Source organism: Protopterus annectens, chromosome 7.part0, assembly GCF_019279795.1.
Source record: "Protopterus annectens isolate FY-2018-M chromosome 7.part0, PAN1.0, whole genome shotgun sequence".
Lineage (NCBI taxonomy): Eukaryota > Metazoa > Chordata > Ceratodontiformes > Protopteridae > Protopterus > Protopterus annectens.
Window position 1 is genome coordinate 812,970,710 of NC_056739.1, and position 26,040 is coordinate 812,996,749.

Sequence of the window (26,040 nt, forward strand, 5' to 3'; positions counted from 1 at the left end):
ACCGCTCCTGTTTGGTATCTACTTCTCTGAAGTACAGGCCAACACAGAAGGCCTCTGGCTAACGAAGTTCGCAGATAACTGCAAACTAGGAGCCATAGTCAAGTCCCCAAATTATGTGAACATCCTACAGAAGGGCCTCTGAGACAGATGCCTGGTGTCAGAGCCATGGCCTCAAACTCAATGCCAAAAAGTGCAGTGTCATCCCCTTTGGTAAAAACTCTGTACCCATGAACTACCACATAGGCAGCAATCTACTTAACACCGAATGCGTGATAAGAGACCTTGGGACCCAGGTGGACAGTAGTCTCTCCTTTGATAGTCACATCGCCACAGTAGTCGAAGTCCTTCAACATGGCACACCTCATCATAAAAGGGTTCTCATCCAGGAAAAAAAAAAAAAAAAAGAGGTCATCGTTCCCCTCTACTAGACACTCATTAGACCCATTATAGAGTACAACGCCCCTTTTGGAATGTACCTCACAAGACATCTGCAGCAGCTGGAAAGGCCACAGAAGTACCTCACAAAGAGGATTTCTGGACTCAAACAAATGCCCTACACTGACAGTCTCAAAAAACTCCAGCTTTACTCTGTAGCATATCGCCTACTCCGAGGTGATCTCTGCCTAACATATAAAGCTGTCAAACCCAGAGCTGTTTGACATGCTACACCTAAAGTAATCCTAATCCCTCAGAGCTACACGCTCTAGGGACCTAAACTTTGTCACCACAATAAACAGGACATGCTGGAGGGATAGATTCCTATCCCAGAGACTTCCCATACTCTGGAAAGTACAGTTGTGTACACCTACCATAAATGTAGATGTTAGAGTGTCTTCACTGTTGCAGTCATAACTGTAGGTGTTCCTTCCAGCAGGCAGCTCAAGGTCGGCCAGAATTCCAAAGTCTGGGTCCGGCGTCGGCTGTACCAGCAAGTACCCTGACGTCAGAGTGCAGAGGTATAAAGCTGACAGCCGACGCCATCTTCTCCAGCTTTTCTTGCCCCAGATGTCAGAAGCTCCTCAAAATATCCAAAAGGTGTCCCAAAAGAAACACAAATACACCACAAAAGAAGAGGAGATGGAACAAACAAAAAATAAGAGGGGAATGGTGGGAGGGAAACCCCGACTGCAACAGTGAAGACACTCGAACATCTACATTTATGGTAGGTGTACATAACTGTACTATGTTCTTCGTGTTTCACTGTTGCAGTCATAAGTGTAGCGTGGAATCCCAAAGCTGTGAAGGAGGGTGGAGGGTTATGCAGAAGAAGGGGCAGCCAGAAGACCCTGCAAGACAGCAGAGGCAAAACCTGCCCTAGACTTAGAATACAAAGGGAGATTATAGTGCTTAGAAAAAGTATGCACTGAACTCCAAGTGGCAGCTTCCAAACTGTCCTTGGTAGGAACTCCTCTGAGAAAAGCTGCTGAAGTGGCAGCTGCTCTAGTAGAATGGCTTCTAACAGTACCTGGAATCTGTTTCCCAAAATGAGAGTAACAAAACCTTATTCCATGAGCAATCCATTTGAAAATAGTTTGTTTAGAAATAGCCTTGCCTAGAGAACTGGAGGCATAAGAGATAAGCAACTGACCAGATTTTCTGAAATCTTTAGTTTTGTCCAGGTAAAATCTTAGTTGTCTGTGTACATCCAATGAATGTAAAATCCTTTCCCCTTTGTTTTGAGGATTTGGAAAGAAAATAGGAAGGTGAATAGTCTGATTTAAAGCCACTTTAGAAATCACCTTAGGCATAAATGTAGGATTGGTCCTCAAGGCCACTCTGTCTTGATGGAAAATAAGGTACGGTTCCACAGCCATGAGAGCTTGCAACTCTGACACCCTTCTTGCAGAAGTCAATGCTAATAAAATAGCTGTTTTCCAGGATAAGAACTTGATATCCGAAGCAGCAGCAGGCTCAAAGGGAGGTAAAGTAAGCTTCTCCAAAACATAATTAAGATCCCAAGCAGGAACAGGAGGAGTTCTGGGAGGTCTTAAATTCTTAGCCCCTCTCAAGAATTGTCTCACCAGCTGGTGAGAAAAGATGGGGGGATCAGTGTTGAAATGAGCAGAGATAGCAGAAGCATGGATTTTGATGGAAGACAAGGAGAGGCCTTTAAGCAAAAGGTCAGAGAGGTAAAGTAAAATGGAGGAAATATCAGGTAAAAGAGGATCAGAACCTCGATTCCGCATCCAAATACAAAATCTTTTCCATTTAGAAGCATAAGATTTTCTAGTGGTAGGTCGCCTAGCTTCCAAGAGCACATCCAAAACTTGTTTGGGAAGAGCAGAAGGAATCAAAGGCCCTTGTAGAGCCAGGCAGAGAGTCTTGATTTGAGAGTGTGGCATCTGACCCTGATGCTGGGACAGAAGGGTAGGAGACAGAGGCAGAATCCAAGGAGGTTCCAAGAACAGGTGTCTTAAAGTTGGATACCAAAACTGCCGAGGCCAATTTGGAGCTATCAGAATGATAATCTTGGGTTTGTCCTGTTTTATTTTCAGAAGCACCAGAGGCAGAAGAGGAAGAGGAGGGAAGGCATATCCCGAAAGATTCTTCCAGCTGAAAGACAGGGCATCCACTTTCCACGCTGTTTTGTGGAAGGACCTGGTGCAAAAGAGAGGCAACTGATGATTGAGATGGGATGCAAACAGATCTGAGGACAACCCCAAACTGTTGTAATCCTGTTGAATAAGTTGGGGTCCAGCATCCATTCGTGGGGATCCAAAAGATTTCTGCTTAGGCTGTCTGCTAAGAGATTCTGTTTTCCTGGGATGAATTGAGCTTGAAGATGCAGATTCAGATTTAGAGCCGTGTCCCATAGACTCATGGCTAGTCTGCAAAGGGGGTAAGAGTGAGAGCCCCCCTGCTTGTTTATGTACCACATGACTGTGGTATTGTCTGTACGAATCAGAAGATGTCCTGGTTGCAAAAGTTTCTGGAAGGCTAGAATAGCATTTTGGACTGCCAACATTTCCTTCAAGTTGATGTGCCAGTGAAGATGTTTCTTTGGCCAAGAGCCCTGCTGGCAGTTGTCTAGAAAATGAGCTCCCCAAGCATAATCCGAAGCATCTGTGGTTATGATCTGAGAAGGATGAGGCAGACGAAAGGGGTTTCCTTCGTTTAAAGAACAAGTCCTGGACCACCAAAGGAACTCTTTTTGGAGGCAGGGAATCAGAGGTATCACTGTATCCAGACTGTGGTAATGCTGAGACCATACACTCTTTAGGTACCATTGAAGTTTTCTCATATGAAGCCTTGCATTTGGGATCAACAGGATGCAAGAAGCCATGTAGCCCAAAGCCTGCAAGAATTTCCTTGCAGTGACCTGAGTCAAAGTAGCCAAGGTTTTGAAAATTGATGCCAGTTGTACTTGCTTTTCTGGAGTCAGGAAGGCCTTTTGCAAGCTTGTGTTTAGAAGAGCGCCCAAAAAGATAATTTGTTGAGAGGGGATCAAATGTGACTTTTTTGTGTTCACTGAAAATCCCAGTAGTAGGAGAAGACGCTGAACAAACTGCAGATGTTGAAGTAAAAGATCCTTGCTGTCCGCCTGGATAAGGCAGTCGTCCAGACAGGGGTAAATTTGAATCCCTTAGAGTCTGCAATAAGCTACTACTGGAGCCAGGCACTTGGTAAAGACTCTGGGCGCAGTAGATAAGCCAAAGGGCAGTGCAGAGAATTGAAAGTGTCTCGAGCCTGCCTTGAATCTGAGGTATTTTCTGCGTTCCTGTCTGATGGGAATGTGTAAGTAGGCCTCCTTCAGGTCCAATGTCACCATCCAAGCATCCTGGGAGAGCATGGGAAGAAGTTGTTGCAGAGTAAGCATCTTGAATTTTGGAATTTCCAGAAACGTATTTAATACTAAGAGGTCCAGAATAGGTCTCCATGAGTTTTGTTTTCTTGGGACCAGAAATAGTCTTGAATAAAAACCCTTTCCCATCTCTGGGAGTGGAACAGGTTCTATGGCTCTCATGGCCAATAAAGCGTCCACCTGATTTAAGGCCTCTGACCATTGATGTTTTGGCAGATCTGGCCAACCGTAAGACCTTGGCAGAGTATGAAAGTGGAATTTGTAGCCTCTTAAAATCACATCCAAAACCCATTTGTCCTGGGTAATAGGAGTCCAATTTTGGTAAAAAATAGAAAGTTTTCCTCCGAGAGGAGCTTCCAGGCAAGGAGGACCTGTAGCCCAACAGAGGGAGTCATTGGGTCTGCTTCTTTTGTGATTGAGGTCTGTCTTCTCCCCTTCTAGGTGAAGAAGCAGTCCACTGTCTGGACCTATAAGAGGCCTGTGTCTGCGCCCGGCCTCTAGAGCGTCTATATCTTCCTCTTTGAGGCCTGTCAGATGTGGGAAAGGACCAATTTTTGGAGGGCCAATTTCTAGAAAATCTAGGAGGCTGAACTTGTAAGAAATCTTTGACAGTGCATAGATTTCGCTTTTTCTTCCATCTTTTTAATAACCTCCTCAGCCCTGGATCCAAATAAAACATCATGTTGAACAGGGGCATCCAACAGTTTAGCCTTAACCTGCTCAGGTAAATTCTGCTCCCGAAGCCAAGCATGTCTCCTGATAACAGTACCAGAGGCTGCGGCCCTGCAAGAAGCTTCCAAGGCATCAAAACCACAATGTAAACTATGTTTGCTAACTTGTTCAGTTGCATGCAATACATCCTGTAATTCCTTGTCCTCTGCACATGCAGGAAAGGCAGAAAGCCTTTGCTTTAAAACAGACAAAAGAAATTGCTGATACTTGAACATGTGAAACTGGCAATTTAAAGCTCTAATAGAAAGAGTAGCCGAAGTATAAACCTTTTTGCCCCACCTGTCCAAGGCACAAGAATCCTTTTCAGAAGGAATAGGATTTTTAGATGAAGCAGCCTTAGCAGCTTTAGAACCCTGAGAAATAGTTTCAGGATCTGCAGAAGGGTTCTTAAATAAGAATTGATGGGAATCAGGGACACTAAAATCTATCAGGCTTAGAAGGAGCAGGCGGGAAGGAGTCAGGATTCAGGTTAGCTTCAGAAAAAGCATCATCCACAATATCAAAGTACAGGAGGAATAGCCAAAGGTCTGTGTTGAGGGAGAAGGAGAAATTCCCTAAGTCTCTTCTTGGAGGCAGAATAATCCTGACCTTCCCAATGAAAATGCTCTCTCATCTCATGTAAGGTTTCCCCAAAAGAGAAATCTTCACGGGGAGAAGCAGAGGGAATAGAGTCCTCTGCATCTGAATCATCATAAGGAGGAAAAGAGTAATCCTGGTCAGAGGAAGAGACAGAAGACACAGAAGCCTGATCAGAGGAATCATAAGGTAAATCCTGTCTAGGCCTTTTTTCAGGAGGAGGGTGAGAACACAATCATTGTAAGTAAATCCTCAGCCATCCGTAGTAATTGCTTCTGGGACTTGGGAGCTGAATCCGAAGCAGCTTGAGAAGAAACCCTTGGTTTTACAGGAGTTTTTGTCTTTGCCTTTGTCTTTGTAGAAATAGTTATATGAGAAGGCCTGAAAACTCCCTCAGAAGCCGTTACCTGCACAGCGGTTCCAGACCCATCTGAAGGAGCGACGTCCGAAGGTCCTGCAGCAGATAAAATATTAGGCCTAGATGGCTCCCCATGGGAGTCCGTGTCGGCCATCGGTTCAGAAGTGGCGGACGACAGGGGCTGCAAAAGCGCCTCACTGACGACCGCCGAACCCGGCTCCGGCTGCGAAGAATTCTGTTTGGACCTCGGAGGCCTATCCTTGTCCTTGCGTTTCTTTTGAATTCCGGTTGTCGGTAAAGTATCCGACGACATCCTATAATTGAATCGTCTACCGAAATAATTCAAAGCCCAATCGTACCTACGCTTGATAGTGCGAGAATTAAACCGGGCACAAAACCGACAGCAAGAAATGTCGTGGTCAGGGCCTAAGTAAGGTAGACAGTAAGAGTGGAAATCTTTATGAGGTATTTGTTTTCCACACAATATACAATTAACTTTTTCTGACATTGGAGGAGCAAGAAAAAGGTTTCCCCAACGGGGTATTTAGCTTGAGAAGAGAAGTAGAAAACTTCAGACCGACAACAATCAAAGCACGTTGTTCTGAATGCGCCAACCAACGACTTGTGAGCTGCTTTCTACCGCACGGCAAGAAAGACTGGAGAAGATGGCGTCGGCTGTCAGCTTTATACCTCTGCGCTCTGACGTCAGGGTACTTGCTGGTACAGCCGACGCCGGACCCAGACTTTGGAATTCTGGCAGACCTCGGGCTGCCTGCCGGCAGGAACACCTACAGTTATGACTGCAACAGTGAAACACGAAGAACATCAGGCTATCCATCTATGTCAAGCAAAGTTCTTCATTAGCACTCAAGAAAAATCTTGATGAGTGGATGGGAAATAGGAAATACACCCCGGGGATCACTTCTATGTCTCTGCTCAACAGTGGCACAGGAAATTAACTTTCTTGGGTGGCGTAAGCCAGGGAACCTTGTTGGCTAGGCTTACGTAGGCCCTTGGGCCGATAGCCTAGTAACTACCTATGAACCTATAAGACTTGATTCCATGAAGATATCTACAATATCCAGGACGGGGTATAGCTAGAGGCAAGTCTAAAAATTCCAGAGTCTTTTTGGGCTGTGGGTAGTCCTCGCATTCCCAGCGGAAATGCTCTCTTAGGATATATGCAAGGTTTCACCAAAAGAAAAGTCCTCTGGGTTGGGCAGAAGGAATGAAATCCTCTGCATCTGAATCCTCATAAGTAGAGAAGGGTATCCCCTGCTAATTGCAGGGGTCAGTCATCGGACTCGTGGTCTGTAGAATCAGAAGGAAAATCAATTCTTTGTCTTTTAGAGAGGGAAGGTTGGCTTCTCCCAATTAAAGTAATAAGGTCTTCAGCCATCCAAGCATTTGATCTGTGGCATGAGAGCTTGAAAATGCGCTTTGGTCGTCTGTTTCCTAGGCGTAGTGTGAACTCTGGGCCTGAGAAATTCTGTAGTTTTAGTCATTAACGAAGTAGTCTGTTTAATACGAACATCGGAAGGTCGGAATACACCCTCAGAAGCCGGTGCCTGCACAGCGGCTCCGGACCCATCCAAAGTAGAGACATCCATCCGCATGTTCCACAGTCGATGAAGCATCTCGCGGCATACTGGACTCAGAAAGGGTCTCGGTAGAGGCCTACAAATCTGTAGAAGCGGGTAACAGGGGCTGCGAAAGAGCCTCGCCGAGTACCGGCAGACTGGCGACTAGCTTAACAGAAGCACTGTCGGCAGTTTTGGACCTATGCGGTCCGTCTCTGTCTTTATCCTTGCATTTTTTCGGAAGATCGGTAGTCGGATGGTTTATTGAAGCCATTTCAGAATACGGAGAACGAGAGCAAAAGAATTTAGACAAAGATAGCCCAACAATGAATAGTTTGGGTGTTGAACAAGGCACAAAACAGACAGCAAGGGATGTGGTGGTCTGGGCCTAAACAGGTGACACAGCAAGAATGAAAATCTCTGTGAGGTATTTGCTTTCCACAGGCAAGACAATTGTTAACTTTTCCCTGACATTGGTTAGAGCAAGTAAAAAGGATCCCCAATGGGGTACTTTGCTTTAGAAGACTTCAGGTTTGAAACTCGAAAAACGAAAATTTCAGGTAGTGGCCAACCGGCACTTGTGAACTGCTTCGGGCTCCCGTACAGCAAGAAAAGCTGAGGTAATGGCGTCGGCATGTTTGATAGACCTGATGTCATGGAAGAGCTGACAGCATCTGACGCAGAAATCCCAAGACTCTGGTATTCGGGCCGACCGACTGCTACCTGCAGGCAGATAACCCAAGTGTGATGACTGCAACAGTGAAACACTAATAACATCCATGGCCTTAAGCTCAACGCCAAAAAATGTGTCAACTCCTTTGGGAAAACCCCAGTTCCCATGAATTACCACATTAATGGTAGTCCACTGAACGCAGAAGACGTTACAAGAGATCTGGGAACACAGGTTGACAGCAACCTCTCTTTTGATCACCACATTGCCACTGTGGTCAGAAAGTCCTTCTATGTAAGCACATTTCATTACCAAGGGTTTTGCATCCAGGAAGAAAGAGGTCATGGTCTCCCTCTACTCTTCCCTCATTACGCCAATCATAAAGTACAATGCCCCATTTAGCATTTACCTCACTAGACAACTGCAACAACTGGAGGGGCCGCAAAAGTACCTCACAAAGAGGATCCTAGGCCTTAAACACTTGTCCTGTATGGACAGACTCAAAAAAACCTCCAAATATTCTCTGTCTCATATCACCTACTTAGAGACCATCTCTGCTCGACTTACAAAGCCAAGCCTGACACAGCTCTGTTAGAAATGCTACATCTAAAGAAATCCCAATCCCTCCACACCACACGGTCCAGAGACCAACTTCATTACTATAATCAACAGAACGTACCGGAGGGGACAGGTTCATAACCCAGAGACTGCCAATGCTATGGAATAACCTTCCCATACTTGTCAAGCAGAGCACCTCATCGACCCTCAAGAGAAATCTTGATGAGTGGATGGGAAATAGAAAATTCACCCTGGGGATAACACCAGTCGCCCTACTCGACAGAGGCACTGGGAAGGAAGGTCGGGTGGCATGATGCCAGGATAATCCTATTGCTAGGCTTGTAAAGGCCTCAGGGCCATTAGCCTAGTACACACCTATGAATCTATGAACCAAGAAGCCTCAATGTCATCGACCCAAACTTTACAGAAGTTGGTCCTGGAGAAGTAGATAGACCACGTGACTAATGAGTGGCACCCAACTGCATGAAAGAAGGAAAAAAACACTAATCAGCATTGCTGTTATACTGAAACTCTACCAAGATCCTTTCCGAATCTTAAATGCCTTCTACCCATCCATTCGCTAACCCATACAATTTCACATACTCCTTTGAAAAACAATTATTTTTACCTGAAATTCCATACTGCTTCAAAATATTCCACAACCAAATATGACTGATAGTTGTCATAAGCCTTCATAACACACCATTTTACACTGCCATCTCCCTACTGAAACATTGACACTCGAAATGGCGAGTTCCAGCACACTGGAGGAAAAAAAGGCTGAAAAGTCCAGAACAGTGAATCTCAAACATCACTGTTTTTGGGGGACAAGCCCTGAACTTACTCATACCACCCCCAAAATCACCATACCTCACAGAAAAAGTAATTCTCCAAGAAATTGCCACTTTGATTTAGTACATGCCTTAAATTGCCACTTTGATTTAGTACATACATCTTTTGGCCATTCAGTATCCATGTTTCAGGGCTCACTCTGGTGATCCACACATTTATTTAATATTTGTTTACCGGGAAAGTCCGATTGGGACACAGCCCATTTTCAATAGAGGCCCAGGGAGAAATGCTCCAGATGCAGGTCTTTGGAATGTTGTTGGAAAGTGGAGCACCTAGAGGAAACCCACGTGAAAGCAGGGAGGACACAGACTTTGCAGAGAAGATATCACCCCAGCCAAGAATGGAACGGGAGAGCGACAATGTTAACCGCTACATCACTGGCTGCCCATATTTCCTAATGGTTATCTTGCCACTTCTTTAAACTATTACCAACATACTTTGAATTTCTTCACTTTATTCAATTTAATCCCTTCTGCAAAACTTCACTTTTAACTTCCTCAAATCTCTCTTGTAAAACTGGCACAATCTTGTAATTAACATCACACAATGAAACTGTCCCATCAGTTTCTTAATTTATCTTTCTTCCACAAAAATCGGGTTAACATACAAATTTCTTATTCCTGTTATCCTTTAATAACACAGTCATCATTTAAAAAATGTGTTTTACAAACAAGTGATTGAAGGAAAACATTCTAGATTATAATGATGACATACAAGGGTCTCCTGTTTTCCTTGCTTTACTGGCCTATTACTAATCAGCCTAACATTCCCTCACAAATAATCTTTACTCCCCAAAAAGTTATTCTTCCCCACAGATGTGATTCCCAGGTATACATCATCTCTTCATTGCATTTAACCAGTTTACATAAAATGTTGTAACCTCTTCTTTCCTACCCTTAAATATTTTGCCCCAACCCCCCTATTTTTCTAAAATATACTTCTTTGCCACACTGCCATTCCCTCTCAATGTCCTTATATGCGCTCTTAGGTTTACTTTTGAATGCTATCCACCACAGTCCATCATTCATAAAAATCAAATAATCCCTGCCTCTCTCTTCATTCAAAACTTAAGCCTGCACACACCCCAGATAACCTTTTAACCCCACATTCTTCTTCAACAAAGAAAGATCAAACAGCTGCGTGACCAAAGAATTTTACAATTGTACATCATCCAGCCACCTCATTTACTGTATTAGTTTTAAAATCTCATTTTGTTGATTTCTCCACTTAAAACATAAGGGCCTTCTCCAACTACCATACGAAGACAAGGTGTGCAGAGAAACGGTAAACTCACTACCTACACCTCTCATATATGCAGAAATGTTGAGATTAAAAATCACTTATTAGTGTCCATATTTACTCCTACAAGTTAACGCTCCTAAAACATCCTTAGTCCTTCCTTAATTGCAGTAGAGGCAAATGTAATTATTGCCCAAAGTACCCATCCTCAAATTCATAACAATTAATACCCCTCCTTGCTCTCTCTCAGATGTATCAGAAACCTTTGTTTCAGAAGCATGTAAAAATGTTACCTCAGAACATGTATCCTTAAACCCATGCTCCATACCACCTATCTACCAAACAGCATTCTAAAGCATTTTTAGTTCTAGTTTAAATATTGTACATCAAACATACATCCAAAAACCAAATCCCAAGTAATAATTCTACGACTAGTGTCCCCTCGTGCATATTTAACATTCTGTGATAGTAACAGAAAAATTACCACTTACCTTTTTTCTGTATTTTTTGTCGCACCTTCCCTTTCTATATTTAACCACATCTCCTATAGATTCTATTTTATTTCACCATGCCCTTCACACTGTAAAACAAACTTATTTTCTCTTGCCACCACTTCCCCCACTCAGTTTTTCCAACCATTTCAGACATATCAGCTTCTGAAGTCTTCAGCAAAATCCACCATACCTTCAAATTACTTTCCATCATTTTAGAATCTATGTTACCTCATCCTTCCCCACATCACCGTCCCCTCGTATAACACTCAAATTTTCGTTAACCAGTTTAGCATTAGTATCACTTGGTTCCTGTTCTCCCCCTTCCCAATCGAATCACCATGTCCATCCATAATACATTTTGAAAACAGTACTTTACAGTATGCCCCCTCTGGTCATAGTCTTCAAAATCAATTACATTTGCTTATTAAATGACTTTAAACCCCAGATTAATTTTTTTTTTTTGGCTGACCAATGTGATCTTTCAGGCCACCTTGCTCCATTAACCTTCACAACACATGGTAAATGCGGAGCATGAATGAGAAGTAAAGCAAGTGTTAGTACCTACATTTTGCATGCTTCAATCCACAATATTCAATTATTCACTTTAAGACGTTTTACATACATCCACAAAATAATGACGTTTTATATCCTGGTCTAAGACGCTCACTCTAAACTGAATACGTTCGATCCAAACATTCACAGCAACTGAAAATTAATTTTCATTACACAGATGCACATTTTCATGTCTATACTATCCATAAAGTGTTAATTTACAAAACCACGTTCCCCAAAGGAATAATGGAACAAATATCCACTGCCTTAACCCCAGCAGTCTTACAAGCTTGTCCCAATTATACCAAAGTCTTTAGTCCTAATTTGCATTGTTGGCTTTTCTCTCTCTACTATCCACCTTTCCAACTAGCTCTTCCTGACTTCCTGGCTGCATTCAACTGTACTTCTACTCTCCTGAAGGTAGCAGTCCACCACCTCAGAACTAGATGTTACCAAACCAGTCAGTTCTTCCTTAGCCATTATGTTATTTAACAGGACGTCATAACGACAGTCTTCTGCCAACACCACAGCATTCTGCACCACTGTATCAGTTGTGTGCATTTGTGGTTACACCATTTTTGTTCTCCACAGTATAATTCATCATATCAACATGCTCTGACATATTTGATGCCATTTCATCTCTTTCCAGGAAAACGATCTCCTACTCTGCTGTCCAAAAGCTTAGAGTGAATTATCCTACATTTCCTCTAGTCAGTATAAATACCACCACAGACACCCTTGAAAACAGCCCACATGCCTAGTACGACCAACCAGGTTGACAAAAAAAACATTCAAATTGGTATGAAACTTTATAACTCGAGCACTGAAGTTTGAGAACTTCAAGCCATACCAGTTGCTGACAGCACCCTCCTCCAAAAAAATTTTTAATTAAAAATGAAAAGTACATTTAAACAGGATCTCACTATGTTTAAGTGAAGTGAATACAACTTATGAACAACATTCTACTGAACTTAACAGCCACCTGCAAACAACTGAACCGAATTATTTATTCTAGCTGTTTCACTTCATTTACTTGCAGGAAGTCACAGCAAACCAAACATACCATTCTCCTTCAACAGTGCACCCCACTGTTGGATGGATCCCTCCCAGTTAGGCTCTAGAACACTGACAAACAGCAGCAAAAAGGGCAGTACAGAACTGCAGATCTTAAAAACGCTTCATTAAAAAAGACATGGATCAAACTTTTTTTTTTTTTTTTTTTTTAACAAAAAGTAGGCAGAACTGAGAGTAGGGTATTAGCACCAGACAACTGGCAGCTAGCAGCCATTCTCAACGGTTAGAACCTTGTTTTTAAAATGTTTCAACAATGCCCCCCCTGTGACATTCACACTTTCTTGGAAGAACATTTGTTAAATCTTTTAACATCTTTTACCGGTGTGTTGGTGAAATAAAGTCTGCAAAACTGCACATATTAACCTCCAATGAAAAGCCAATATCCACAACTTGGCAACAGGTTTAATGGATGCTAAACATTCCCACATCACATTCAGAAAAAAAAAAAAAAAAAGAATTTCATCAATTGACAGTGCACACTTCCTCAATGCATACATATATTACCCTGCATCAGCCCCGAAAACAGGCCATGGGCCCCATAGGGATGAACTAACTCTGTTATAAATCTGATCAGAGTAACAAGGTCCGATTCCTACTAGACGGAACAGACAGCACACTATACAGTAAGAGTTAAATTATATGAAAAATAATTGTGTGTTTCTTTCTCAAAACTGTACTCCATCCGGCAAATTGCAGTACAGTTGGGTCTGCAAGCAAAGCATTTCTGCATACATAGTTATAGCTAGCAAGACTATCAAACTACAGCTCTGTCTTCTTGATGGCTTGTCCTCTCTTCAGAAACCCCATTCAACTCAGATACAGCTTTACGCCTTTTACATTTGTTTTGCCACTATTATTTTGTGACGCTTTCCACCTGCCATAATATTCAGCACTTTCTTCCACAAGTTTAGAAAGTTAAAGCTTTGTTAACAGTGAAGGGCCACTTGATATTCCAGAACACAAATTCAGATATCAAAAAGATATTAACCTTTAATATGGTGCGTCAAATGTTCAGTCCTCAATGTTACGCCTTTTTTCAGTCACAGCCAATACATAACACCGTATACCCATTTCCTTTCCCCTTTGCGCATTATACAGGGTTGCATCCTGTCTGCACTGGAAAAAATACCTTGGTCTCTTACGTCACCCCACAAACAAAAGCTGGGCAGCTGAAACACTGTGTGCAAAGAATAAGAGCTGTTAAATAAACGTCAAACTCAAAAAAGATCAAACATTCTACCAAACGGCATATTCCATAAGTTACAATATACTGCTTTCAATGCTAAAGTGAACAGAAAAGAACAAATAAGCAGTATTAAACAGGATTCTATTAAATGAACATCATGGAGGTATGGACAAAGTCTCAACCAAAACCTGCACACAGTTAAAAGCTCATTCCAACCTTCATGTGTGGTTGCCTGTGACTTATTAATTTAAACCTTTTACCACAAAACAATAAGGACTGCAACTTTGTCACCTGCTGATCATTCACGAGTGAAAACCCAACACAAAATACAAAAAGGAGAGAATGAGCTGTTGACTTAGTCTAAGCCAATTCTATCAGTTCAATGGTTAAAAAGCATTCCAGACAGATTGCTTTAGATAAATATTAAAAAAATAATAAAAATATTATACACACACACACACACATATATATATATATATATATATATATATATATATATATATATATATATATATATATATATATATATATATATATATATATATATATATATAAAACACCAAGATAACTATGAACTACATTTTCAAAACGTACTGCATTTGTAGAGTACTGGATGGCGGTGCATCACAAGAAATGTCGCAATCTACTATTACAAAATAGAATACAAGTTAACTGTCATACACCTCACCCAATTCTGCTCACTTCCTTAAGCACATCAATCTCATGACTGACAGCTTGTTCCTCCTCTCTAGTTATAATTATACTTCCCACTCTCGTCACACATCAATCAGGTTTCAAATGCAGCTTTGCAGGACTGTGCATATATTAAGACACTATATAAACATCACGATACTATAAATACTGTTGATTTTATCGTCAGAGCCAAATGCACAGAAAAAGGAACACCGTTGAACTGGCCAGCCCCAATCACAAATGCAGCACAGTACAACTGCTGCAATATGACAAAGGTTTCCTTAAGAAAAACAGCTGCCTTGTCAGCAAAGTTTACATTAAAAGCACTGTGGGTCTAACCAGCAGGCATCCCTCTGATACTCCCCCCAACTTTTTGCAGTTGACACATGCATTTAATACCGCAATGAACGACTGTCATCCACTTTGTTACTAGGATACATTCACCATGAAGTACTTCAATTACTTTTTCTGTACATAACATGCAGTTTTCTACATGGAGCTGCAAGGATCTTTTCAGAACCATGGCACAAACAACTGTTCTGCATAAGTTTTCTGCCTAGAAATTTCACGTTTGGGAGCCACTTTACTGTTTATAATCTGCAGCAGATAAAACAAAAGTCAGGAAAAGTATAGTTGTGTTGAGTGCTTGCAACAAATTAGTTTTTCATGAAAATCCACCATTCCAGTAACAACTCTTGGGACTTGGATTAGAGCAAGCCTGCAGAATCCAGAGGCTAACCGAATACCAGAGAATTTCACCTTCCACCATGGCCCAGTGGATGCCATCCCATAAGAAATCAGGATGTCACACGTACACAGAGTCGTCGGCTAGCATCACCTTCAGGTCCTTCTTATACCTGAAGAGAAACACCCGCTCACCATGGTAGTCCATAAGCACGACCTGCCCAGATATTTCCCCAAACCACAGAAGAGAAGGAAAGGACAGAGTGAACAGACACTCACCCCAACTTTGGTGAGGAAAGAAGGGGGCTGGAGAGTGTGAATTGGCACTGCAGCAGTGAAGGTACTCGAACATCTACTTTTATATCAAATACTTAACACAACTGTGCCACTTTCTTCACACTTCATTACTGCAGTAACAACTCTTGGCAAGACTTCCAGAGCTAGACAAAGGATTGGGAGGATAGCCACAAGCTGGACTGGGAGGAATCAGTTTCTGCAGGATGGCTAACAAAAAACCCGCCTTAGCCCTGCATGCAGCACATAGGTTAGAATGCTTGGAAAACATGTAGACAGAAGTCCAGGTGGCTGCCTCCAAGATACTGAGAGACTGGATCACCCTAGATGCAGTGGTAGCAATTGTTATATAACCCTAGTGGTGTGTGTCCTGACCTTACGGGATGCTGGCATTCACGGATGGGAACAAAATGAGATGCAGTTAGCAATCCTTTTGCTTATGGTCTACTTGCACCTTTTCCTTCCTTCCTTTCCTTTTGCGAAGGCTACAAATAGATTTTCTGTAAGATTTAGTTCTGACCAGACAGAATCTGAGCAGTCTATGCCCATATAAAGAATGTAAAATCCTTTCATCTTTAGTTTTGTGGGCATGGAAAGAACAGAGAAGTCAAAGCTTTTATTCAAGGAACACTCGGACATCACTTTGGGAATAAAGGAGGGGTTGGTACAGAGGAAAATCCTGTCCTTATGAAACATTGGGGAAGGTTCCTTACATGGATTTCAGGTTAAAGGCAAGGATGTCCAAGTAAGCATTTTTGAGCCAGCTGTTTCGGCTAACATCAAAAAGGGATAAGGTTACCTTTTCCAGCACAACGTGAAGGTCCCAAAAGGGTGGTGCTCCTATTACTACCTCTTCCCACCAACAGATAAATACGAATAATACAATAAAGCAAAGCACAGCCGCAGGGCTTACACTTATCACTTCATACATTAGTTTCTGATAATCAATCTCAACTCTACAAACTACTACCTAAAGTGTGCTTCGTTTCTTTGTTAAACTTCAGTGCAACCCAAGTCTGTTGTTTTAAAATGCCTTTACTTGTACAGTTTATTTCCCACAGCTTAATTTCTGGCCTACCCTGACAAATGGGCAACTGTGAAGCAGTGGACCAACAAATCAAAAAACAGAAACTGCTAATCCCAAATAACAGCAAGTTACGTGTCCCCAAAACCGACAAATCAAAATTAAATTCCTTAAGCACACAGTTCGCTGTAATTCCCTAAACATAATTTCAAAGGACGTATGACCAGAACCTTGAGCATGAAATCCATTACATCAAAAGATCAGCATGCAACAGCATGTAGCAACATAGCAAATTCTGTAGCACATTAAAGTTAGCACACTGAACTACTTAGAGAAGACAAGACACACACCCAGCAAACATTCATCCAAAAGGCAACTATGCAGAGTTTAAACACAAAAGATTCAATTTAACCTACAACGTAAAACAAAGAAATACTCATACTCTCATCAACATAAAATTTAACACTCCCATTCTTAACATCAGCATACTTTTGCCTGCACAAAAATATTTAAAAATAAAATGCCAAACTGACAATAATGAAATCAAATCTCTCCGAATATACACATTACCAAATACACACTATTTTGTTCCAAAGTTTTTTATTGATTTTTCAGTAACAATCATTTAAACAACAAAATTATGATAAAACTATGTACAGATTTTACAAAGGCCTCAGGCACTGTATGAAATATTATAGATATAAAGAAGAGTATAATATTCATTCATACCTTAAAAGTGACTAATTTGATGGATATAGATCTAAATTCAATGACTGAATAAGGGATAAAACTTTTGTCCAGGGGTTGTTAATCCATTTTCTGGGACATATTCTTGCTTCTTTAACTTTTATTTCCATCGATGCTACTTCAACCAAGAGAGTCTTGAAATCTTATAAGGTTGGAATTGAGGGTGACTTCCATCTTCTTGTAATACATTTTTTGGCTACTGCTAGAATTGTCCAAAAATGCATGTTTTGGCTACTGCTAGGATTGTCCAAAGAAGATACTTATTTTTGTTATTCCATACAACAGATTCATTTACATTCAGAAAAATTAACGGTTGTGATAATATAAAGGAATCAGTAAAGATGGCTTGGAGAAAATTTTCAATATCATTCCAAAATTTCTTAATGTGTGAACAATCATAAAAGATGCGAGACCAATCGGCCTTGCATTTTAAAGAGCATCTCCAACACGTCACCTGCTCAGAGTTAAATTTAGAAATCTTACTAGGCATGTAAAAACCTCTATGCAAAAATTTCCAGGAGAAAACTTTCCACATTTGTAAGTTAGGTGTTGAACATTCCTTACCTGTTGTAAATTGTATGTTCTACCATATCCAAGGCTATCTAGACTGAAAACTAAAAAGCAGCTGATGATGCTTTGGGCTTAGTGTGTGTGTGTGTGTGTGTATATACATTTTATACACAGACACACATATATACACACACATTATATATTATACACACACACACACCTATAAACAAACATATACAGACATACACACACATGGGTCCCCTGCATTTTACCACACGTACATTTGTCCAACAAACACAGGGATGGGATTTAATGTCGACAGTACAGATGGCCAAATGGTGGATAGGTCCATGGTATGGAATGTCGACACTGGTATGGGGTGTACGTTAGGGTCAAGAATGAGTGAAAGATGGGTGTTGTGTGGGAGTCTGTGTACTACGTTTGAGTGTACGAGTTTGTCTTGTGTATTGACAGTGTTACGGGAAGATTTTAATGAGGTTAGGGTGTAGGGTTAGGTTTGAGGCTGGGGGAAGGAGGCAGCGTTAGCACCCATTACTAAAGAGGCCAGAGGGGCAGTGCTTGAGACTTCTCAACATAGCATTTCTCATTTTCATTGCCTTCCTTGATATTGTTTCAATTCTGCCCAATTTCAGTACTTACTACTCGACCGTATGTTATGGACCTCTAATCCATCACAATCATGATGCAGGGCAACACTAGAGACAGACTACTTGGTTTACAGAAAAAGTACAGTTGTACTAGATCAGTGTTGCAGTAGCCTATGCTATATATGGGGCATACCCTCCCTGCCACCACAGTCAGTTTTTCAAAGCTGAACGGGTGTCCTCCACAAGCACTGTAGTTCAAGATGAGCTCCTTACAAAGGCAGTGGGAAAATCTAAGAGCTTTCTTGCCCCACAAAGGGAGGAAGGGCCCTGAAAAGAACACTACAATTAACAGTACATACATCCATATCCTGGCAAAAAAAAACGATAATTGGAAGGAGGGGATGGTTACTGCAATAGTTCTCTATCAGAACATAAACTGTTATGGTAAACTAACTTACACAGCTGTACTATGTTCAACATTAGAAAACTGTTCTTCCCCACTTAACCATTGAAAAGAAAGGAATGGGTAGTGGAAATTATTCAGGAAGATGCAAACTCTTCTGAAAATACAAGTAGGGAGTGGGATAAAACTAAAGGTAGAAGTGAAAGATATATGGTTAAAAAGTACCCAGACGTATTGCAGACTAGGGGAAATCTCACAGAATACAAGGCGCAACTGCAAAAGTGCTGAAGAAAACAAGGGATCACCTTAATAATACATGCATGAGTTTAGAAAGACTACTGTTAAGCAACTGTGTTTTGATTACACCAAAGCACAAAAAAAAAAGTTCTGTACTTACCATAATGTTCCATCTGTGTTGTCTATCTTCAGTCCTCCTTGATGATGGGTCGGACCCTCTCTCCCAGATCTGTGTCGGCCGTTGCAAAAGCTTGAGGCAATTTGAAACTCTCGAGCTTCACCCTTACCCATAATGCACCAACCCCCATTACCTCAGATCTTGTCTGCAAGCTACAAAAGAAACATGCTCTCATAACTTCACATATACATATCATATAAAAAAGGCAAACAATGTAAAACACACCTTGGGCCACTAAAGACAACTTTTACCAACAAGCTACTGTGTGTGAACAAAGTAAAGCAGTGCTACCACGGTGGAGGTTAAAATCTACTTTAATAGACTCAAACAATAAAATCTACAAGATCTATAAAAACTATAAAACTCAGAGTAAAACAAAAAATAAATACAAGTGGATAAGCACTTTCGGCAGTTGCCTTCTTCAGATCCTCCACAGTGGTGCCGCAGCTTTACTTTGTTCATACATAGTATCAGACAAGAAGGCAATGCCACATCTGGAGCTGGTAATGTTCACAAGATACAACATATTTGCTAGATCTGCTCACTCTTCTAAAATAAACCTAACAAAAGGTTGGGGGCTGGTGGGTGGGGAGTTGACGAGGAATGAAAATCACAGATGGAACGTCATGTCAAGTGCACAGCTTCTTTATCTGATGTTGTCAATTTTCAATTATAGTCAGGGAGGACTCCTGGACGGATACTCCTAAACATCATCTAGGCCAATGATGCTCCACTTCAAGACCAAATCCATTTTCTAATTGATAAAGGCTTGGGAAAAGATCACTTTGCTCCTGTACAAATGTCATCCATGGATGTTCTTGATTCTAAAATTGAGGAAACTACCATGGATCTAGTTCAATGAGCCTGTATTTGTTTTGGTAATGTAATATCCAATTTGTTACAAACAAAACAGATGCAGCAGTAAGCTACCTGTCTACAAAAATTTGAGCCCTGGTTTACCAATTTCATTATCTGTATAAAAAAAAAAAAAAAAAAAAAAAAAAACAAAATTAGTCTGTAGTCCTGATGTCTTTCTGCTCTATGTAAATAGAAACGTAGTTGCCTACAAACATCCAATAAAAGTAGTCATTCTTCGCCCCATTTGCATCTTTTGCGAAGAATACTGGTAAAGTGAAATTGATATACTACTTAGGGGCAAAAAGATGCCTCAGTTCATAACTTTACTATCTTTGTGAAAAATCAGATATGGTGGTTTCTCAGATAAGGCCCAAGTATCAGAAATTCATCTGACAGAATAACGAAATTTAAAATCAAGTCATCTACAAGTTCAAAGAGGAAAAGGATAATGGTTTGCCATACCAGATTCCAATCCACCGGAGGAGTAGGATCTTTAAACAAAGGCCTTAACAAAAGTATGCCTTGTAAGGAAGCTTTATAAAGCTTCTGGGAAGCTAGTGAAGAATCACAAATTCCACTATGGAAATTAGTAATTGCTGACAAAACAAACTGTAGACATAGTAGCTCCTTTGTTAAACGGTAGAGTTAAGAATTGCAGAATGCTATGAATCAGGGCAGAACAGAGTTCAACATGATTTTGAAGAGCTCAATGTCCAAATCTTTCCTTGTAGACGGTTACAGAAAGATATCTGCCAGACAGGTGCAGAGAGCATAGGTTGTCCATCTATTAATGGGTTTGGGGAACCTAGCAGTCAGCTTGAGATTCTATGTGGATGGATTACTCTTAACAGTAGGTCTGGATTTGTATCTAAAATGCAAAGTTGGTGAATTAATGGAGGCCAAAAGGAAGGAAAACAATCTGTGGAGGCCAGTAAGGGGTAACTATGATGAATTTTTCTTCAACCTGGCACCTTCCTGCAGAATTTCTGGAATCGGAGAAATATGAGGATATGGATAAAGGTGGCGAATGTTGAAAAAAAAAAAAAAGAGCATCTCAGTGATTTCTCCTGTTGAGGGAACAGGGCAAAAAATAGCTGCTGCATTACTGCTTAGAGGAGAGGCGAAAAAAATCACAGCATGGCTGGCCCCACTGACGTGAAATCATTCTTCACATTCTTGAGGAACCAACTCAAGAGGAAGAAAGAGGACAAACTGAGAAGGGTAAAGTGCTATCAAACTGAATTGCCCAGGAATGTGAAGTAATATGAAAAAGCGTTTAGATGAAATGGCTCATGTTATCTCCTGAGCACTTCTCAACAGAGGGGAGTAAGATCTTGTTCCGCCTTGTCTGTTCAAGTACCAGCTAACTGACATGTTGGTTTCAACTGCAACTGTTTCTAAAGGGAGAACAGCCTGAAAAGCCTGCAACGTTAATAGTGTTGCTCTCATCTCTAGACCACAGATTTAGAAACTGGCCTCACGGGGGACGATATGTCTTGGACTGCCTTTCCCAGGCGATGTCCCTCTACCCAAGCTGGGAAACATCCATGCTTTGTACGGCCTTGGGCTGCAGGTGGGGGGGGGGGCCTTGTAGAACTTTATCTGACTGAATCCACCACTTGAGATCTAGCTTAGATACTCTGATGATTCATATTGAAATGGACATGGGATAATGACGTATGACCATTGTGAGGCAAGCATCCATTGAAGAAGTTACATATAAAATCCTGGCCAATGGTATAAATGTTACTGCTCAAGCCATTGATTCCACAGCTTGAAGAACCAAGTAGCTACAGTCTTGGTATTGCAGACTTTTTTTTTTTTTTTGGAGTTTATAATTATATGCAAAAGGGCACATGTATGAACATTTTTTCTTCACATCATAAGTTGACGCCTGTTCGGGACGTACTGAGCCAGTCATCTAGATATGGAAACACCTGGAATCACTGTACTCTCAAGTGAGTCGCTACTACTGCCGTACACTTGGTGAGCTTCATAAGGGCTGTGGTGAGATCAAAGGGTACTCTGAACTGATAATTACCAGCCACCAGTGGAAGCATAAGAACCTTTAGGAACATCTGGTCTTTTTTTTTTTTTTTTTGAATGGGGAGGAGGAAGGAAAAAAGATATCTGCTGTAAACTCTAGTCAGGTTTTCTGACGCAAGGAAAAAACAAATCCCCCTGAATGCATGCAGAGGAAAGTTTAGGTTCTGTAGCTGTTAAGACATTTCCACGGCTTTAGCAGGGTACCATTGCCAGTGCGACCTGTAATGTTTTAACATGCACTATGGTCATTCACAGTGAACTGCAAATGCCGTTTGGTGCTACATTAATGTAGCTAATAAAAGGATGTGTAATGAGCCATGGTGCCCTTCCAAAGACCATAGTTGCCTACATTCGGTACCATAAGGTCACTGTGAGAAAAGAAATTGTGCATAATATACCATGTCACTCCATAACACTGGCCATGCTTTAAGGTAAAACATAGGGATGTGACGCACGTAGTTAAGTGCTGCACGTGACCTATAATGCTACATTGTTGACTCTATTCTGCACATTATTTCTCTTATAGACATACAACTGAAAAAGTTATTTCCACAGTTATGTGCGTGACACGAAAATAGCAGAAGGGAGCAGCTTGCTCTGATAACATTAGTCAGAAAAATCTATGGCTGGACTCGTGTTGTGTGCGTGCCACTGCGAACACATTTTATGTTATACATGTAATTCTAACACACAGTCTTATGTCTTGGGAACATAGTGGTATAGCAGTGACAGTGACAAGCAAACTGTACAGTTTTTGTTGACATTGTGAAGATAGGTGAAGGCTGCCAGCCTAGCCAGATAGAATAATACAAGCCACAGGCTTGTTCTCTTAAATGGGAAAAAATGGTGTTAAATGTGGAACTGCAAAAATGTAACAGTGCACTCTGCTGTAACAAAGCGGATAAGTTAATTCTTTGATGTCAAAACTCGGAGCTGAGATGTCTAGATAAAGGCATTCTGCCTAATGTTTTGAAGCCAAAGTTAATGGCTAGAATTTACATGTATAATTTCTTTTATTGCTCTGGTTCCTCACCAGCTGCAAGATCAAAAGGGCTATTAACTTCAGAGAGTCTGTTAGCCTGGGAACCAGAAAGAAATTATGCATCTGAAATGAATCAGTGGTACTGTGTTATCAATTTAAGGACAGAAAGGAGGACAGCATTTGTCTTGAGAACATCCAACTCACCACTCTGCCTGCGTCTATATACAAGTAGGATTTTAGAACTGTGTTTTCTCTTAAATATAGTTAGGAAATAGGAAGATTAGACTAATTTGTTTTCTGTGATGTCAGAACTTTTCTACTGTATTATTTTAAAGTACTTCTCTGTGATCGAAGAACTCTTGACTAGCACTAACTAGTTAAATGTACTGTCTTGTATTTTAGCTGGATTGGATACTCTAAATTGGCCCTAGGCGTGAGTGTGTGCCTGTGTGTGCCTTTCGTGGAAGGTTGGGCACCGGGCTGGCAACTCGACACATTAAAACTGCACTGCCAATCATGAGCGGACAGGTGATCCGCTGTGGCAACCCTTAACCATGAAATGCCGAAAGACGACGACTAAATATTTTTTAAACCTTTCAACTGTGGCTGTTTTGTGTAGAAATAATTTAAGATCTAAGAGTACACTGCATGTATATAGTGATACTGTAGGAAGTCACTCCAAATAAGCCTTGAATGTTTAGTCGCACTTACCATTTGGATAATAATACTGCACAGTATAATTGGACACCCTTTCATAAGGGCCTTTGAGTAGCCGATAAATATTAGTTGGGTGGTGGCAGTGATTTCTACCATATGGTCTGGGTAAAAGGGGCACAGCTGGAGAACCTGTGCCAGCCTTCCCCATGAGAGTCGGTGGGGTTGTATATAACTCTCATCTCAAAGTGTGTGTGTGTGTGTGTGTGTGTGTGTGTGTGTGTGTGTGTGTGTGTGTGTGTGTGTGTGTGTGTGTGCGCGTGCTACTTGGGCAGGGACACAAAGCAATGGTTGGACAGAGAGGGTGCTGGAGGTTTCAGCTTGCCCACTAGGCTGTGATCTGGACCCCATAGCTGTGGGAAGTGGGGAGTCTTATTGTGGACCTGGAGAAAAAGGGAGAAACCAGTCCCAGACTGTGATCTCTGTGTGCTCTTAAGGGAAATTGTACTTTACTGTGTGTGTATTTATTATCCTTTCCCTATATGGACGCCCCTCAGTGGTGTTAGTGGTGAGGATTGAGGCTCCTTGATTGCTGGGCCAGTGCACAAGCATCACATTAATTGCTTGGCAGGGGTGGAATATCCACACCACTAATTACCTTCATTACATACCTTTCTGTCTGGGTGATAATTTATCATTTCAATTGCTTCTTACAGGACTTCACTCTCATTCGTCTTTCAGAGACCTTAACATATTTTTTTTTTTGTCTCCATCTTTTCATTTAGTGACCACTGTCCCTGCGATCAGGTTCTCTCTCTCAGTCCCCCACTTGCTGAATCCTTGGACACTAGCCACATCTGCAGTGAAGAAACCAGCCGCTCTACCCACGGCTAGGGACTGCAGCTGCTCCCTCACCCCCATCAGTTGTAAATACATTCCCCAGTTAACTTTTTCTTTTTAGTTATCAGTAAACCAAGATAAAGCTCTAGCGAAAAAAGGTAACCCCGTAGATATACTAGAATTGCCCACTTGTAAAATAGAGGCAAAAAGGTACTTAAACTGCCACTTACTGTCTGCTTCAAACTAGTATATACCCAGAAAGAACACAGCTGAAATCAGGTCTATAGATTGTTAGGAGTTATTAGAATCTAGTAGGAAAAACAATTTGGCTATCCTACTAGATTCTAGTAACAATTTGGCTACCTAATATAATAACAATCCTAACCTGTGTACTTCTAGCTCACATTACATCCACCCAAGGCTCCACAGTCACATGCCAACAACTTCCACTATACTCTCTCTCAACACCCTGCCTTAAACATTTACACTACAACTATACAACCCCTGCTGCCAAAAACATCATCCCAATACACACACTCCATCATCAAACACCTAACACATTCAAAGATAAAATATCTCTAAGATACCATAAGCAATTTACTATGTATGTAAAACATATCCTAAACACCCTCTATAAACTAGCCCTCGCTGGAGACATCCATCCAAACCCTGGTCCTCCCAAATCCAACCAAACCACAAACCCTATTCCAAGCAACCCCCCCACCACACAAAGTACAGTTGTGTACACTTACCATAAATGTAGATGTTAGAGTGTATTCACTGTTGCAGTCATTACATTTGGGTAATCTGCTGGCAGGTTGCCCTCAGTTGGCCTGAATTCCACAGTCTTGGGTTATGCGTCGGTTGCTGTCTCCTCTTCCATGACGTCAGAGGTATAAAACAGGCAGTCGATGCCATTTTCTTTAGTTTTTCTTGCCCCCGATGTCAGGTGCCCCAAAAAAGGTATAAAAAAAATATTTGATGTATTATATATATATACATACACACACACACACACACACACACACACACACATATATATATATATATATGGATCACCTTTATATCCTCGAAATCGCGTTTCGCCGACACACTAATCACAGACGCCAAAAGACCGACAACGCAAAACACCGAAAACCATTACACCAACACACTACACGTACACACAGTACACTACATAACATATCCACTATCCCTAACCAAAACCCTAACCCTAAGGTCCGACACTACCGCACACTTACCCTACCTGCACCCAAACCCTAACTCACTTACCCACCCCTAACCCCAAGATCCGACACTACCGCACACTCACCCTACCTGCACCCTAACCCTAACTCACTTACCCACCCCTAAACCCAAGGTCCGACACTACCGCACACTCACCCTACCTGCACCTAACCCTAACTCACTTAACCCACCCCTAAACCCACAGTCCCTCACTATCGACACTTACCTGTCCGCTCCCTAACACTAAATCCCTCACTCGATCGCACACTTACCGAGTCCGTCGGGTTCACACCTTGTCGGTCATCTGCGTTGCCTGTGTTTTCGCCGTCGATTCCGTGTCGGCGAAAGCCGCTGTCGGGCACCTGAAGGTGACCCATATATA

At 41.5% G+C, this 26,040-nt stretch overlaps 1 long non-coding RNA gene across 1 annotated transcript in view; it reads right to left on the minus strand.

Moving 5' to 3' along the window:
• Positions 1–13,455: 13,455 nt before the first annotated feature.
• Positions 13,456–26,040, minus strand: part of LOC122806707 — a 614,103-nt gene continuing 601,518 nt past the window's right edge. Inside the window, exon 3 of the long non-coding RNA XR_006365543.1 lies at positions 13,456–13,664. This is a non-coding gene — a long non-coding RNA (uncharacterized LOC122806707). The remainder of the gene's footprint in view (positions 13,665–26,040) is intronic.